Source organism: Pleurodeles waltl, chromosome 6 (assembly GCF_031143425.1).
Source record: "Pleurodeles waltl isolate 20211129_DDA chromosome 6, aPleWal1.hap1.20221129, whole genome shotgun sequence".
NCBI lineage: Eukaryota > Metazoa > Chordata > Amphibia > Caudata > Salamandridae > Pleurodeles > Pleurodeles waltl.
The window spans coordinates 1,113,421,783-1,113,437,058 of record NC_090445.1 but is presented as its reverse complement, the minus strand read 5'-3'; the positions used below and the strand labels follow the sequence as shown (position 1 = coordinate 1,113,437,058).

The 15,276-nt window shown below is 47.0% G+C and overlaps 1 protein-coding gene across 1 annotated transcript in view; it reads left to right on the top strand.

Annotated features, from left to right (window-relative positions):
* The first annotated feature begins 29 nt into the window (after positions 1–29).
* The window catches only part of LOC138301738 (uncharacterized), a 95,845-nt gene continuing 80,598 nt past the window's right edge, over positions 30–15,276 (top strand). The window contains exon 1 of the mRNA XM_069242247.1: positions 30–141. The gene's annotated coding sequence lies outside the window, so the exon portion shown is untranslated. The remainder of the gene's footprint in view (positions 142–15,276) is intronic.

Below are 15,276 nucleotides of genomic sequence, written 5' to 3'. Positions count from 1 at the left end.
TATCGATGAGGATTCCCATCCAGGGGAATAGAGGCAGAGGCAGCACAAGCAGCATAGATGGAGAAAGGACACCGGAGCACAGTGAAAGTAGGAGATTTTAGTTGATGGCTGATTTTCACACACCCGACTTCTCAAGGAGAGGTAATTCGTTCCCACCTGGGAAGGGGATTGTTGGATTTGGTTTCCCCATAGAATCTCTGGAAAGTGATGGAAATAAAAACAAAAGTATTGCTATGCAGGGCTCAAGAGAGCTAAACTCCGGCAAAAGGAAGGGGGTGCAGGTGTGAATAAATTTGACCCTATTTATTCTTTGAGAAGCGGTAGGAGGATTTCAGGTCCAAAAGGGAACCTGGCTTTTGTGACAGGGGCTGCCCCCCAAAAAATTGCTAAATCTACCAAATCGTTTATATCTGCTACTTCGGATAGTCAGGAGAACGGTGTCAGCAATAGTAGCAGCAATACGGTTTTGGCTCCGGTGAGTTAAAAAAAACGATAGACCTTTTATTAAGAAGCTGAAGATCACCCCCTCCCTAAGGACATACTTCAAAGTTTTGCCTGCCACGTTGGCGATGGAAGGGAGAGACTGGGAGCAACAAGGCATACATTTAGAGGGGAGCATGGAGGTTAACCGAGTATCGCAAAGGCAGTGCTCCCCTAATAAGTTTCAAATCCTGGAACAGGGAAATTTGAGTCAGATTAATAACAATATACCTTCTGGTCAGGACGTTTCAGTGGATCTCGCAAAAGGGATATCAATCAGTTACCAGCAGGAGTTAGAGAACGAGGAGATGCAGGTTTTAGATGGGGGCTTACAGTAGCAGGGGCAGAGTCCCCAGGCGCAGGGCTCAGTGATGCAATCTCTTAATCAGTCTATAGCAGGAATGATAGGAGCCTTGGCGTTGGAGGTCAGAGGCAGTTTGAGATCTCGAACAGTAATCAGAAAGAGACAAGAGATCTATGCGAAGTCCTTGGGCAGACGTTTGACGACCTGGCAGAGAGGACTGCTGCATTGGAAGTAGAGGTCAGTGAATTGAGGAGAGCCACGGAGGAAAACAGGGAGGCAATTCAAGGGTTCAGTTAAAGCTTGAATCAATGGAAAATAATCCAAGAAGAAATTATTTGAAGTTTTTAAAAGTCCCCGAAGGTCTGGAAGGAGGAGATTTGAAAGGTCTGGTAGTCCGTCTGATCAAACAAGAGGTCCAGATTGATGATACTGAAGAAGATATCCTGATGGTGCAAGAGATCCATTTAGAGAACCCCCTAACAGTGATAAACCCTGAAAGATCCTGGTCTAATTAAATACATATGCTATCAAGGTGCATTTTTTAGCTGCTGTATCGAAAAGAAGCCACTGACGGTTGAGAATACTAGTTTGGAGATCAGATCTGATCTCTCAAATGTGACATTGAACAAACAATTGGAATTGGGAAAGAGAATTGAAGTCCTAAAGAGTTATGGGCTATGGCCCAATTGAAATTCCTGGCTTCTCCTGAGAGTTATGGCTAATAACAAAATGTATACCTTCAGTGATTGTAGAGATGTGGACGATTTCATTAAAAAGCTAGATAAGGGCAATTAGCTACTTGGTTAATATGCGTACAGACTCAATATGGATAGTACTCATGGGCCCAGGTGGGTCCTCCTGAGGCATATTCGCCTAGAGTAAGATGAAAGGGTGTTTTTCCTAGGGATAAGGGGATGTGTCACAGGGATGTTGGGAGGGGGTTGGCACATGGGGGGAAAGCACAGGGTGGGGAGCATGGTTCAAATTAAAAAACTAAATGTCCACATTCACTTGTACCTGAAAAGGATTTCCATTTGCCTGTCTGGGCGGATCATAGAAGGTAGATGTTGAGGGGAAATGAGTTGAGACTCCTATCATGGAATGTTAATGGTTTAAGGGTGAGGAGTAGGCAAAACAGGCTGGTGCAATACTGTAGAGATGCCCAAGCTAAGGGGATAGTCTTGCAAGAAACACATTTGTCTAATGAAGAGTGTACCAAGTTGTTTGAGCCATGTAGATGGATTCAGCACATATTAAGCACCAAACAGGTGGGGGTAGTAATGGGGTAGCTATACTAGTCAGAAATCACCCTGGAATTTCTTTCCAGGGAGGGCCGGTAGATAAGGCAGGTAGGTAGGCAACAGGAAAATTGGTGGCTTTTGATCAAGTGTTCACTTTAGTGGACTGCTATGGGCCTAACAGGGATGATATTGCACCCTTGAGAGAGTTATTCTGACATTTGTTCCAATGTCTTGATCCAATAATATGGGTGGGGGATTGCAATATAGTATTAAATTACAATTTAGATAGGTCGCCTGGAAGCAGATCGAAAATGAAAGAGAAGATGCAATCTCAAGTATTTTTTATTTAAATTCATTCGGTCTAAAAATTTAGACCATTAAAAATTCGAAAAGGTAACAGTCTTACACAGTAGGTTGATACCGTTAAAATTCAAAATAGCAGTCGTACATAGTATTAATAGAAGCTGGTGGCAAAAAATGTTACAGTAAAATCCTCGAAACTGAGGCTATGATCGTGCTTAAAATACAATAAATTAAACGTACATAAGATAAAAGGAACTTTGATAAAAACTTATGTCTATCATGCAAGTATATGCAGCTGTTGCCTTCCATGGAGCTTTTGCTCAGTATCTTTGTCATTTTATAAGCTAATAAAATTCATTGTCGTATATAAAATGCTTTATCAGGCAATCTCAAGTAATTAATATGGCGTCTCAGGGTTACATGATGTATGGAGAAAGATGATGGGAGCAAAGCGGGGATATACATACAACAATAACTATATAAAAATGAGTTCAGTCACTTGGAAGAGAGTATACAATTAGTGGAGAAAGAGCTGATAGACAAAAGCGGTGAGGTAGAAGAAAGTGGAAAACTAGCGAAGGTGCTCCAAGATCTACTATATGAACTTGAAGCAGTTTTAGACAAAAGAGTTAAGGCAAGATGTGAAGCCCATAGGGTGGCACATTTTGAATATGGGGAAAACAGTGGGAAGTTACTAGCTTGGCAGCTAAAGTCAAAGCAGCTGAGAAACAAGGTGGCAGAGATTCAGGGAAAAAATCTAGGGGAACACGTGTAGGAGAAACAAGGAGATTGGTGAGTCCTTTTGAGATTTTTTTCAGGATCTTTATACAGAGAATTTAGAGGTGTCACCAGATAAGGTACAGTCTTGACTGAAAAATTTAGATCTCATTAACCTGGGAGAAGAGGACAACAAAACCCTGAATGAAGCAATTGGGCAGGAAGAAGTGGATGAGGTGATACATTCGGGGAAATCAGGGAAACGTCAGGCCCGCATGGGTTACCTCTCAAAATCTATAAAGTCTTAGGGGACAGTATAATTAAAATCCTCGCTGGGTTGTGTAATAACATTCTGGTAGAGGGGGCTATGCTCCCCCCCTTGGAGGGAGGCTATGATCACACTAATCTTAAAGACGGGGAAAGACCCCACGCGTTGCGATTCATACAGGACGATCTCTTTACTGAACAGTGATTATAACATGTTTACAAACGTTTTAACGGCCAGGTTGGGCAATGTGCTAGGTAAATTGATTCACGTAGATCAAAAAGGGTTTTTAAAGGGTAGAAACATGCATGCGTTAACTCAATGTTTGATAGGCACAATAGATGTGGTGACGATTGATGCCGCCAAGGCATTTGATAGGGTCAATTGGTCATATCTGAGTACTCTCTGTGAGACTATTAACCTGGGAAGGAGATTTATAAGGATGTTATGGATAATATATCAAAATTCGGACTCAAGAATTTTGGTTAACGGCTCCTTAACTCGCCATTTCAAAATTGGGAGGGGAACTAGACAGGGATGCATACTATCCCCATTGTTATTTAATCTGTACATAGAACCCCTGGCCTGTAAAATTAAAAGAGAGTTGAGGATAGCCCCGTTTCATTGTGGAAACTGATCCAGGAAAGTGGCCCTATATGCAGATGATCTGATGGTTTATACAATAAATCTGAAACAAACCTTACTCGTCTTGGAAAATCTGATGACAAAATTTGTGGAAATTGCAGGATACACGGTTAGTAAAGGAAAAACTGAAGTCATGACTTTGAACATGTCTGATGAGAGCGTCCCAAGTAAGAGAGAGCTGGAATACTTGGGCATTACGATAACACATGATACTGAAAAAATTAGAGAAATACATTTTAAGAGGGTTATGACTGAGTCATGTAAGCAGATGAAGAGTTGGGCTAACTTACCCCTTACGATTTTAGAGGGTCAACCTTGTTAAAATGATGATCTTACCGAAATTGCTATTTATTTTTAACGCGCTGTCTTTGAGGTACAATAAGGAATGGTTAAGTAAGTTTCAGGGTAAATTCAGTAGTTTTATATGGGCCAACAAGGGAGCGCATATAGCATGAAAGAAGCTGACACGAAGGCAAGAGAAGGGGGGGCTGTGCTACCAGATCTACAATATTATCCATGGGCACTCTTTATTAACAATATGAGAGGGGCTCTAGGAGGGTCAACTGTCTCCGAGCTGGGGCAGATATTAAAAGTTATGATGTAATTTGAGATGGTTACAGAGATGGGGTTTCTATGTACATTTGGAGACCCTAAATTCTTCAAGAAGGTGAGATTTAAACTAATGCAAGACTTGGCAAGAATGTGGTATGAGGTGAGGAGGGCTACTAACTTGCCATACTACAGTAAATGTGCACCGCTATGGGATTCACCGGGCTCACCAGAATGGACTAAAGACGCTCTAGCTGTACCCCTGAAAGAGGCCGGTCTTCTGCATTGGGGACAACTGTGTAAGGAAGTGGGCTTGATCTCCTATGAAGACCTCAACAGGGAGATAGCTGGAAACCTCTCCAAATTTAATATATGCAAATAAAGAGCTGGGTAAAAGAGGCTAAAGGAGGAGTGGGAGGCTCAAACGAGGCTGAAAGGTTGCTTCAGCAGGCTGACCTCTACAAGAAAGAAGTATCGAGATGCTACTGGACACTCCTGGAAATGATAGACAGAGAATTTCTTATGCCAGAAGAAATTTGCAAGAACATTTCCCAGGATCACAGATAAGAGAACTTGGCATGTATCTATTACCCTGTTGTATTCCACAGTCAAACCTGCCTGTTTCAGAAGGAACAATTTATTTTCAATGCACAGGGCCTTTTGGACCCCAGAGAAGTTATCAAGATTGAAGCTCAGTAATAAGGTCAGGTGTGGGAAATGTGGCCTAGAATCTGCAGGAGATTTGCACCTGTTCTAGGAGTGCCCAAAGCTTAGCCGATTTTGGAGTGAGGATGGTGAAAGTATCAATAAGATCTTACCTATAAAGTGTCAGGTAAGCCCCCCAGTAGTTATTTTTGGTTGTAAAACAGAGGTAAATAAGGACAGGGCTAAATTGTTGTTCTATATGATAATATTGGCCAGGATGGAGATTTGTAGGAAATGGATCAGTACGATCTCGGAATGGAAAGACTCGTTAATATTTAACTTAACATATGATTCAAGGGGGAAGGAAGAAGATATTAGGAATTATGGTTTCTGGGCCCGCTAAAAAACTGGTTAGCAACATAAAATTGGTCTGTCCCATGATTACACAGGTGTGAGTCCAAGGGAATGCTGCGTAGATGCGCTCCAAGGGCTACTCCACAGATATGGATCACCCCGGTTGGGAGCCTCTAAGGGGAGATTAATCTAGAACAAATGTATCCCCCAGCGGTGGCCTCTGAAAATATATTTGGCCTGTGGGTAAAGTGAATGAGGACAAAAAACTAAAAAAGAATATACAAAGATGAAGCAGGACTGGTACTGTACATTAGACATGGACTGGACAAACCTGATGGAGGTGGACTGGGCAGTGGAACATGCAACTGGTCGTTTTGACCTACATTTCTATGTTTGACTGGGCATGTGTACAATTCCATCCCTTTCCCTTACACTCAGCACAGTGCAGCACAGGAAAGTGGCATGCTGTGCTGCAGAGGATGACATATTGGGGATATTGCCCCTTTTTGCCACATACCCTGTAGATCTTGGTGGTCCTCATAGGCTACACTGTTGTGTCCTTCCACTCCAGCTATCAACTCTGCTGGGATGACTGATGCCACCTGTTCCTCCAAGGACGTCAGCTCCTCTGGGACATCAGGTTCTCCTTCTCTAGACCACATGGCTGCCTTCAGGTTGTTGGCCATTTCTCTTTGGCTCTGCACTTGTGATTTTGCCAGCACTTCTTGCACTCTGTTTCTGTTTGTAGGAAGCTGGCCTGGTGTGTGGTGGACACCTATGGTGTTGTCACCTTATACCAGGTCCAGGTATCCCCTATTAGTGAAGTGTAGGCAGTGTCTAAGAAGCGAGAGGCAGCTTTGGATGAGCAGCCAAGACTTATCTAGGAGACATGCAAAGCTTATGCAATACCACTATAGTCACACAGCAACGTATCACACGTGAAAGAGCCACACAGTGTTATAAAGTAAAGGTGTTTTATTATAGTAACATAGCACTAGAATACTTATAGGCAGTCCACCCCAACTGTAGGTAAGTACACACTAATGATGTACACAATAGCAATCAGCAAAGTTCTGTGTATCTAATTAGTGTGTACTTACCTTAAAGCTTAAAGCTGACACAGCTGAGCTCTTAGGTGCAGGGGGGCCCATCAGGGAGGAACCCACTAAGGAACAGCAGTCCTGTCCCACACTGGAAGCTTTAAGTTAGCAAGCTGCAGCACAGGAACCAGGGGATGTCAGTGGTACCCATAAAGTCTACTGGGACAACAGCCCCCTTTATTTTGAGTAGAAATCAAAAAAATGTGAAAGTAAATAGTCACAGAAAAGTGCAAACAGTAGAAAATACCATAGAATGCAATAGGAAGAAATAGGCCTAGGGGGCAACACAAAATATATACTAAGAAAGTGGAATGCGAATCATGAATTCCCCCCTAGGCAAGTGTAGTGTGTAGAGTGGTGCTGGGAGTGTGAGCAAACCACAAAGGTGAGTAAAATACTCAAACACCAGAGCCCAGGAAAGTAGAAGTAAAGTACTGCAAGTTTCCTCAGGACACACTACAAGTCATGATAAGAGTTATTGCAAGAACCAAGCAAGACTGCAAACAACAAATGGTGGATTCCTGGAACTGAAGACCTGTAAACAGAGGAGACCAAGTTCAGAAGTCACAGATGATTCCAGGAAGGACAGGAGCCCCTGCCAACCTAGAAGATGGTGCAAAAGAGGATTCTCCAGTTGGAAGAAGTCTGCAGAAGAGCACCACAGTAGATGTCTGCGGGTTCCTGCATGATGCAAAGGATGTCCCACGTCGAGATGTTGAATGCAGGTGAGTTGCAGCGCTGGATTCTTCCAACAAGCCTTGGTTCAAGCAATGTGGTTTGCATCCAAATTGCGCTGCTTGGACCCAGGAGGGGCCTGGGTGCTTCAACTCAGACAGAGGAGGCAGAGGGGGCTCCAAACACTGGAGGGAACCCACAGATGACCAGGCAGCACCCACGGGAGTCCCAGGACATGGGGACAAAGAAGGTAAGGTGCCAATTGCAGTTGCTGCAGCACTACAAAAGAAGGTTGCAAACTGGGAAGGCAAGCTCTTCCCACCTCCAAATTTGGATAGCTGGACCTTAGGACAGTCTGTGTCGAAGCAGTCACCCACCAGTGTTCCAGGGAGCATGCTCGTCGTCGGGAGAGATGTCACAGACAACCGGTTGTCGTCTTAGAAGGTGCCTGCTGGAGCAGGGAAGTGCCTCCGTCACTCCACAGGAGATTTCTTCGGTCCTTCTGGTGCAGGGTAAAGACAGGGAGCCTCAGAGCGTGCACACCTTTGAAACTGTTGCAGTTGCTGGCTGGAGTTGAAGTTGCAGAGCCATAGTAGCCTTCTTGAATACTGTGTTGCAGTTACAGCGTTTCCTGGAGCAGTCTGCGGTTGATCTGACGGTCAGAGGATGAAGCAGGAGTTGCAGAGGATTCCTGGTGGAAACTTGCCAGCTGAATCTGAAGAGGAACCCACAGGAGAGACCCTAAATAGCCCTCAGAGGGGGAATGGCTACCTAACCAGGTATGCATCTATCAGGAGGGGTCTCTGATGTCACCTGCTGGCACTAGCCACTCAGAGATCTCCAGAGTGTCCCCACAACTTGGAAAACAAGATGGCTAACACCAGGGACACACTGCAGGAGATCTGGACACCACCCCTGGGGTGGTGATGGACAGGAGAGTGGTCTCTCCCCTTTTCTTTGTCCAGTTTTACGCCAGAGCAGGGACTGGGGATTCTCTGAACCGGTGTAGACTGGCTTATGCAAGGAGGGCACCATCTGTGTCCTTCAAAGCATTTCCAGAGGCTCTGGGAGGCTACCCCTCCCAAGCCTGTAACACCTATTTCCAAATGGAGAGGGTGTAACACCCTCCTCCCAAATGAAATGCTTTGTTCTGTCTTCCTGGGACTGAGCTTCTCAGATCCCAGGAGGGCAGAACCCTGTCTGTGAGGTGGCAGCAGCTGTAGCTGCAGTGCATGCCTCAGAGAGCTGGTTTGTTACTACTGGTGGTCCATGGTGGAGCCCCCACGATGCATGGGATTGACCCCCAAATACCAGATTCGGAATGGGTGACAATTACATGATCTTAGACACCTTACTTGGCCACATTCGGAGTTACCATTGTGAAGCTACATATAGGTATTGAATTATATGTAGTGCAGCCGTTTAACTGGTCCTGGACAGTGTGGGGGCACCTTTGCTAGTGCCAGGGTGCCCTCACACTTAGTAACTTTGCACTTAGCCTTCAGTAAATGAAGGTTAGACATATAGGTGACTTATAAGTTACTTAAGTGCAGTGAAAATGGCTGTGAAATAGTGTGTGCACTATTTCATGCAGGCTGCAGTGGCAGTCCTGTGAAAGGGTTTGTCTGAGCTCCTGATGGGTGGCAAAAGAAATGATGCAGCCCATAAGAATCTCCTGGAACCCCAATGTCCTGGGTACCTAGGTACAACATACTAGGGACTTTAAGGGGGGGAGGGGTCCAGTTTGCCAATTAGAATTGGTAAGTGAAGTCACTAAACTACATTCACTAATTTGGAAGCAGAAAGAGCATAAGCACAGATGTTCCTTGTTAGCAGGACTTCAGTGACACAGTTAAGCACTACTGACAACACACACATTAGGCCACAAACTATGAGCACTGGGGTCCTGACCAGCAGGATCCCAGTGATACAGGCAAAACATACTGACAAACAGGTAGAATTTGGGGGTAACATGCCAAGAAAGATGGTACTTTTCTACACAATCCCCCCCCCCCAAACGAGGGACAATAAGGCTAACCTTGCCCAGATGAGTCTTCATTGTCTAAGTAGAAATATCTGGAGAGTCTATCTGCATTGGTGTGTGTACTCCCAGGTCTATGTTCCACTGCAAAAGTCCATTCCCTGTAGGGAAATGGACCACCTCAGCAATTTAGGGTTTTCACCTTTCATCTGTTTTAGCCATAAGAGAGGTTTGTGGTCTGTATGAACAATGAAGTGAGTCCCAAACAAGTAGGGTCTCAACTTCTTTAAGGCCCAGGCCACAACAAAGGCCTCCCTCTCTATGCCAACACTTTTCTCTAGGGGTCAACCTCCTACCGATAAAAGCAACAGGTTGATCTTGGCCATTTGAGTTAAGTTGTGATAACACTGCCCCAACCCACAGATCAGAAGCATCTGTCTGAACAATGACTTTTTGGGAGTAATTTGGGATTTTGAAGACAGGTGCAGTGCACATAGCCTGCTCAAGCTCCTCAAAAGCTTTCTGACATCTAGCTGTCCATAATACCTTTTTAGGCATTTTCTTGGAAGTAAGGCCATTAAGAGGGGCAACAGTGGAGCCATCTTTCTTAAGGAACCTCCTGTAATACCCAGTGAGTCCTAAGACAGCTCTGACCTGGGTCTGAGTAGAAGGCAGAGCCCAGTCCATACATTTTTGGATCTTCCCCTGTAGTGGTTCAATCTGTTCTCCACCTACCAGGTGGGCCAGAAAAATCACTTTCCCCTGTCCTATCTGGCACTTTGAAGCCTTGATAGTGAGGCCTGCCTTTTACAGGGCCTCCAAAACTTTCCATAGATGGACCAGGTGGTCATCCCAGGTGGAGCTAAATACAGCAATGTCAACTAAGTATGCTGCACTGAAAGCTTCCAAAACCTTGGAGGACTGTATTCACCAGCCTCTAGAAAGTGGCAGGTTCATTTTTCCAACCAAAGGGCATAACTGTGAATTGGTAATGCCCTCATATGGTAGATAATGCAGTTTTTGCTTTTGCATCCTCTAATAACTTGATCTGCCAATACCCTGTTGTCAGAGCAAAGGTGCTTAGATACTTGGCAGAAGCCGGTGTATCTATGAGCTCATCCGCCCTGGGTATAGGGTGAGCATCAGTTTTGGTTACAGTATTAAGGCCCTCATTATGACCTTGGTGGTGAATCCCACTTACTGCCATTCTGACTGTCGCCAACATACCGCCACCGCAGCGGATTACCGCCACCCATATCATGACCCACACATAGCAATCCGTCACTATACAGCCACACACAAAAGTCAGCCAGCCCAAAGGTCAGTGATAAACTGGCGGTACCAAAACTCACACCGTTACGCCCACAGAACTACGCCAAAAGCATTATGACCCACAAATCACCGCAGCCGACATTCAATGGCGCTAAACCATTAGCAGTACATACCGTCACGCTCAAAATACACCACACATACAAAACTACACCACATTGGACAATTCAAACTACAAACACCTGACACACATGGACATACCACACCCACACCACTATAGTACACACACACACATTACCCACAACCCTTTATTGTTACAAACAAGTGAAACAAGAGATAGCAAGACCACAGACAAGACCACAGACACACACCACCATCACCTATACACCATCCACGCATCGCACATCACACACCCCAACACAGCACCCCACACACTCTCACCCACACGGGTTAACTCCGTGGGACAGCACCCCAGAACAAGGGATGACATCAGGAAGAGGTGGAACGACCTACGGCGAAGGTATGTTCCACAGCAGCAAGGCACCAAATAGCTGTACAGAGGACTGGCAGTGGACCCCACCTCCTCCCCATGACTAACAGCATGGGAGGAGTAAGACTTGGCGATCATGCATCCTGAGGGCCTGGCAGGAGTAGGAAGAGGACTGGACTCTGGTAAGTCAAATTTCTATTATTATCACCCACCCGACCTGCATGCCATCACAAACCCCCACCCCTACCCTCACTTCCATCACTTCACCACCTCCCACATACCCCACCATCACAACCCACTTATCCCAATACCAAGCCCTGCATGTAACACCAATGCATGGACACCACACACAGACCTGCATGGACACCCATCACTAAAGCATGCACATTAGAGAGAATCACCTAGCCCACAAAATCACTACTCACACAAGGCAAAGCTGCCAGGGCAATAACAACCATACAAGGCAACACACCCATGCACAAGATGACATTCACTGAAACAATAACACTGTATTTACATCCCCACAGGTCCCCCACCCAGCGTCACCAGGGAAGAGGTGCCAGCGACTTCCAGTCCACCCCCAGAAGAGGCCCACAGTGATGACAGCAGCTCTGGATGCCTTTATCTGGATGACCAACCTGGCCCATCAGGGATCTCCGGACAGTCGGTTACCCAGGCACAGTCCCATACCACCACAGAGCCTACCCCCTCAGGAAACACCACCACAGTACTCACCCAGTGGGCCCATACCTCTGTCCCCAGGACACATCAATCAGTAGTGTTTCCACCACTACAGGGACCCCAGGCCACCCCACAAACTCAGGACGATCAGGGACCTGGGGTCAGTGGTGGTGGGCAGACGGTTCAGGAGTAGAGGCACATGACAACAGGGAAGCTGGGAGGACCTCTGTGCGACAGGGGGAAGACAGGCCCAGGGAACCGACTCTCCAGGAGCACTTACCAACATCCTGGGAGCATACCACCGTTTCCAGGAATCGATGGGCCAGATACTGGACAAGGTGCAGGGGACCCAGTGGCTGGAGGAGGGACAGTATCTGGGGATCAGGGAGGACTTGAAGGACATAAACACCACCCTGATCACCATTGCAGGGGTGCTGGCTGACTTTGCCAACACCATGAGGGAGGCAGTGGCACACCACCAGGCCCCTGACACTAGCCAAACCGATGAACAGCCTTCCACCTCCACTGCCGCTAGTGGACAGGAGGCCCTGCCACAGGAAAAACAGGCAACCAGCACCCCACCGCCTGCAGGAGGAGAACCACCCTGCAAACGGTTCCTGCGATCCAGATAGAAACCAGAGAACATTGTCAAGACCCCCACCAGGAAATAAGACTCTCCTGAAAGTCACCCTTGTGTCCCACTCTGTCACCCTGTCCACCTTGAACTGCCATTGCTCCCCTTCCCATGCCCCCATGGACAATGCACCTGTGATACAAAGAGACTGGACTCTATCCTGGACTTTCCTCCATCATCAACCCAGCCCAATGCACATTCCCCTCTAATCATTAGCACTTAAATAAACACCATTTAAAAAAATACATATGGAGTCTGTCAAATCATTTAACCATGTATTTGTTTAACAAGCTTTAAACACTGCAATGTAACTGTATTGTATACATAGGAATGACCTGTAGTTGGCTGCAGTGAACACACCAGGAGCGATAGTGGGAAACAAGTATCTGAAAATAGAGATGCCAAAGGGTACAGAAAGTGGCCATAGAAGTTGGAAAATTAGCCTGCCAGGGACAATGTCAAATACAAAACTGTCGATGTAAAGTGTAATTACAGTGTCCTACCTGTGTGTCATTGGAAGTACTGTCTTACAGTAGGACTTCTGTTGCCCTCACCCTTATCCTCTGCCTCCTCATCTTCATTGCCCACAGGGTCCACTGCTGCCATCTCCAGTCTCATCCTCCTGCAGAAAAGGCACCTGGTGACGTAAGGCAAGGTTGTTCAACATACAGCATTCCACAATGATCGGGCACACCTTCTTGAATGAGTAGTACAAGGATCCACTTGTTAGATGGAGGCAATGAAACCTGGCCTTCAGGAAGCCGAATGTCCTTTCTATTATTCTTCTTGTTCGCCCATGTGCCTCATTTTAACGTTCCTCTGCCCTTGTCCTGGATTCCTCACAGGGGTCAGTAGCCATGAGAGGTTGGGGTAACCAGAGTCACCTGCAAATATCGAGGGACAACTGTTAGACACACACTAACCCTTAGGGCCCACATCATACCTAAACACCAACATCCACTGGGTGGGAACCAGGGCTCACCTATTAGCCACACCCAGTGCCTCTGGAGTTGACCCATCACATATGGGATGCTGCTATTCCTCAGGATAAAGGAATCATGTACAGACCCAGGACACTTTGCACTGACATGGGAGATGTACTGGTCTGCCTGCACATTCATGGAGTGAAACCTCTTTCGATTTCTGAACACCTGTTCATTTCTCCGGCGGGGGACAAATGCAATATGTGTACCATCAATAGCCCCAATAATGTTGGGGATATGTCCCATTGCATAGAAATCAGCTTTGACTGTGGCCAAATCCTCCACCTGGGGGAAAACAATGTATCTGCGCATGTGTTTAATCAGAGCAGACAACACTCAGGTTAGCACTATTGAGAACATTGTCTGAGACATTCCTGCTGACAAGCCCACTGTCACTTGAAAGGAGCCACTTGCCAGGAAATGGAGCACAGATAGGACTTGCACAAGAGGGGTGATCTCGGAGGGCTGACGGATAGCAGATATAAGGTCAGGTTCCAATTGGGCACACAGCTCTGTGACTGTGGCCCTGTCCAGACTATAGGTAGGAATAATATGCCTGTCCTCCATTGATTCCAAGTCCACAAGGGGCCTGTATATGGGGGGATGTCTCCATCTCCAATTCATCCGCAGAAGGGGGCAAACAGTGAGTAGCTGGTTAGTATCCCATATTTCAAAACACTACACTGTATTGCATGTTGTGACTGTAACACAAGATTGTTGTATAGGCCCAAATGGTGCACATGTGTACTTTGACGCAGTTAGGTGCCATGGCTTGCCCTCCTCCCTGAAATGGCGTCAGCCTGTCCTGTATGGAGTGACATGTGGAAATGAGGTAATTCCGCTGACGTTGTGCGCCGTTGCGGCAGTCGGTCGAAAACCACAGTGCAACTCCTCATTGGATCCCATTGGGCCGTATGAGTTACAGTGACCAATGGTGATGTACGTAGGCGGTGACGGTACGCACTGACGCAGACGTGACCTCCATTTTCTATCTGTTCCCCTAGGCCAGGCCGGACATTGCAGGGTAGGTCCCATGTTGGACAGGGTATGATGTGAATCACCTCCAACCAAGCTAGTAGGCATCCACCACTGGGCATGGGTCTGTGGGTCTCTGGTATGCCGTTAATGGCGTTAGGTATTACTGTCCATGGGCTGGTGTCTAGCATTGTGACTGGTAGTGCTTTGCCTAATGCGTAGGGTTGTTCCCTGTGTGTGTATGTGTGTGGTCATGTACGCCAACGGTGGTGTTGGAGCAGCCATTGACCCAGTGTATCCTTTGTCTCCCCCCCCTTTTTGTTTTGTCACCCTGTCCTTCTGTGCATTAGCGTCATTTGGCGGAGAAGCAGAGGCACCGGTGAAGGAGGGAGCTGCATCCCACAGGGCCCAGGAGGCCGAATCCACCGACGGTGAGGGCACCAGTGAGACGGAGGGCGAGGGGAGCACCACGGCAGAGACAGGAGGGGACAGTTCGGACAGTGATACCTCCTCCGATGGAAGCTCCCTGGTGGTGGCGGACACCTCTGTGGCCACCCCAACTACAGGTACAACCGTCACCCCCTGTACCAGCACCGCCCTCCCAGCAGCCCCTCAGTGAGTTTCCCGTGCCCGCTCACCCAGGAGGGTGGGCATCTCATTCGCCCCAGGCACCTCAGGCACTGCCCCAGTTAGCACTGCTGCACTCAGTGAAGAGGCTATTGACCTCCTGAGATCCATCTCTGTTGGGAAGTCAACCATTATGAATGCCATCCAGGGGGCTGGCAGGCCATTTGCAACAAACAAATGCATTCCTGGATGGCATTCACTCTGGCATGGCGGCCCAATAGAGATCAATCCAGGCTTTAGCCTCCTCTCTGATGGCATCCCTTGTCCCTGTTTCTAGCCTCCCCCTCCAACTTCCTCTACCCAGTCCCGTTCCCCTCAACCCCAACCTATCCCACGCACACAGGCAGACCAGCATGCA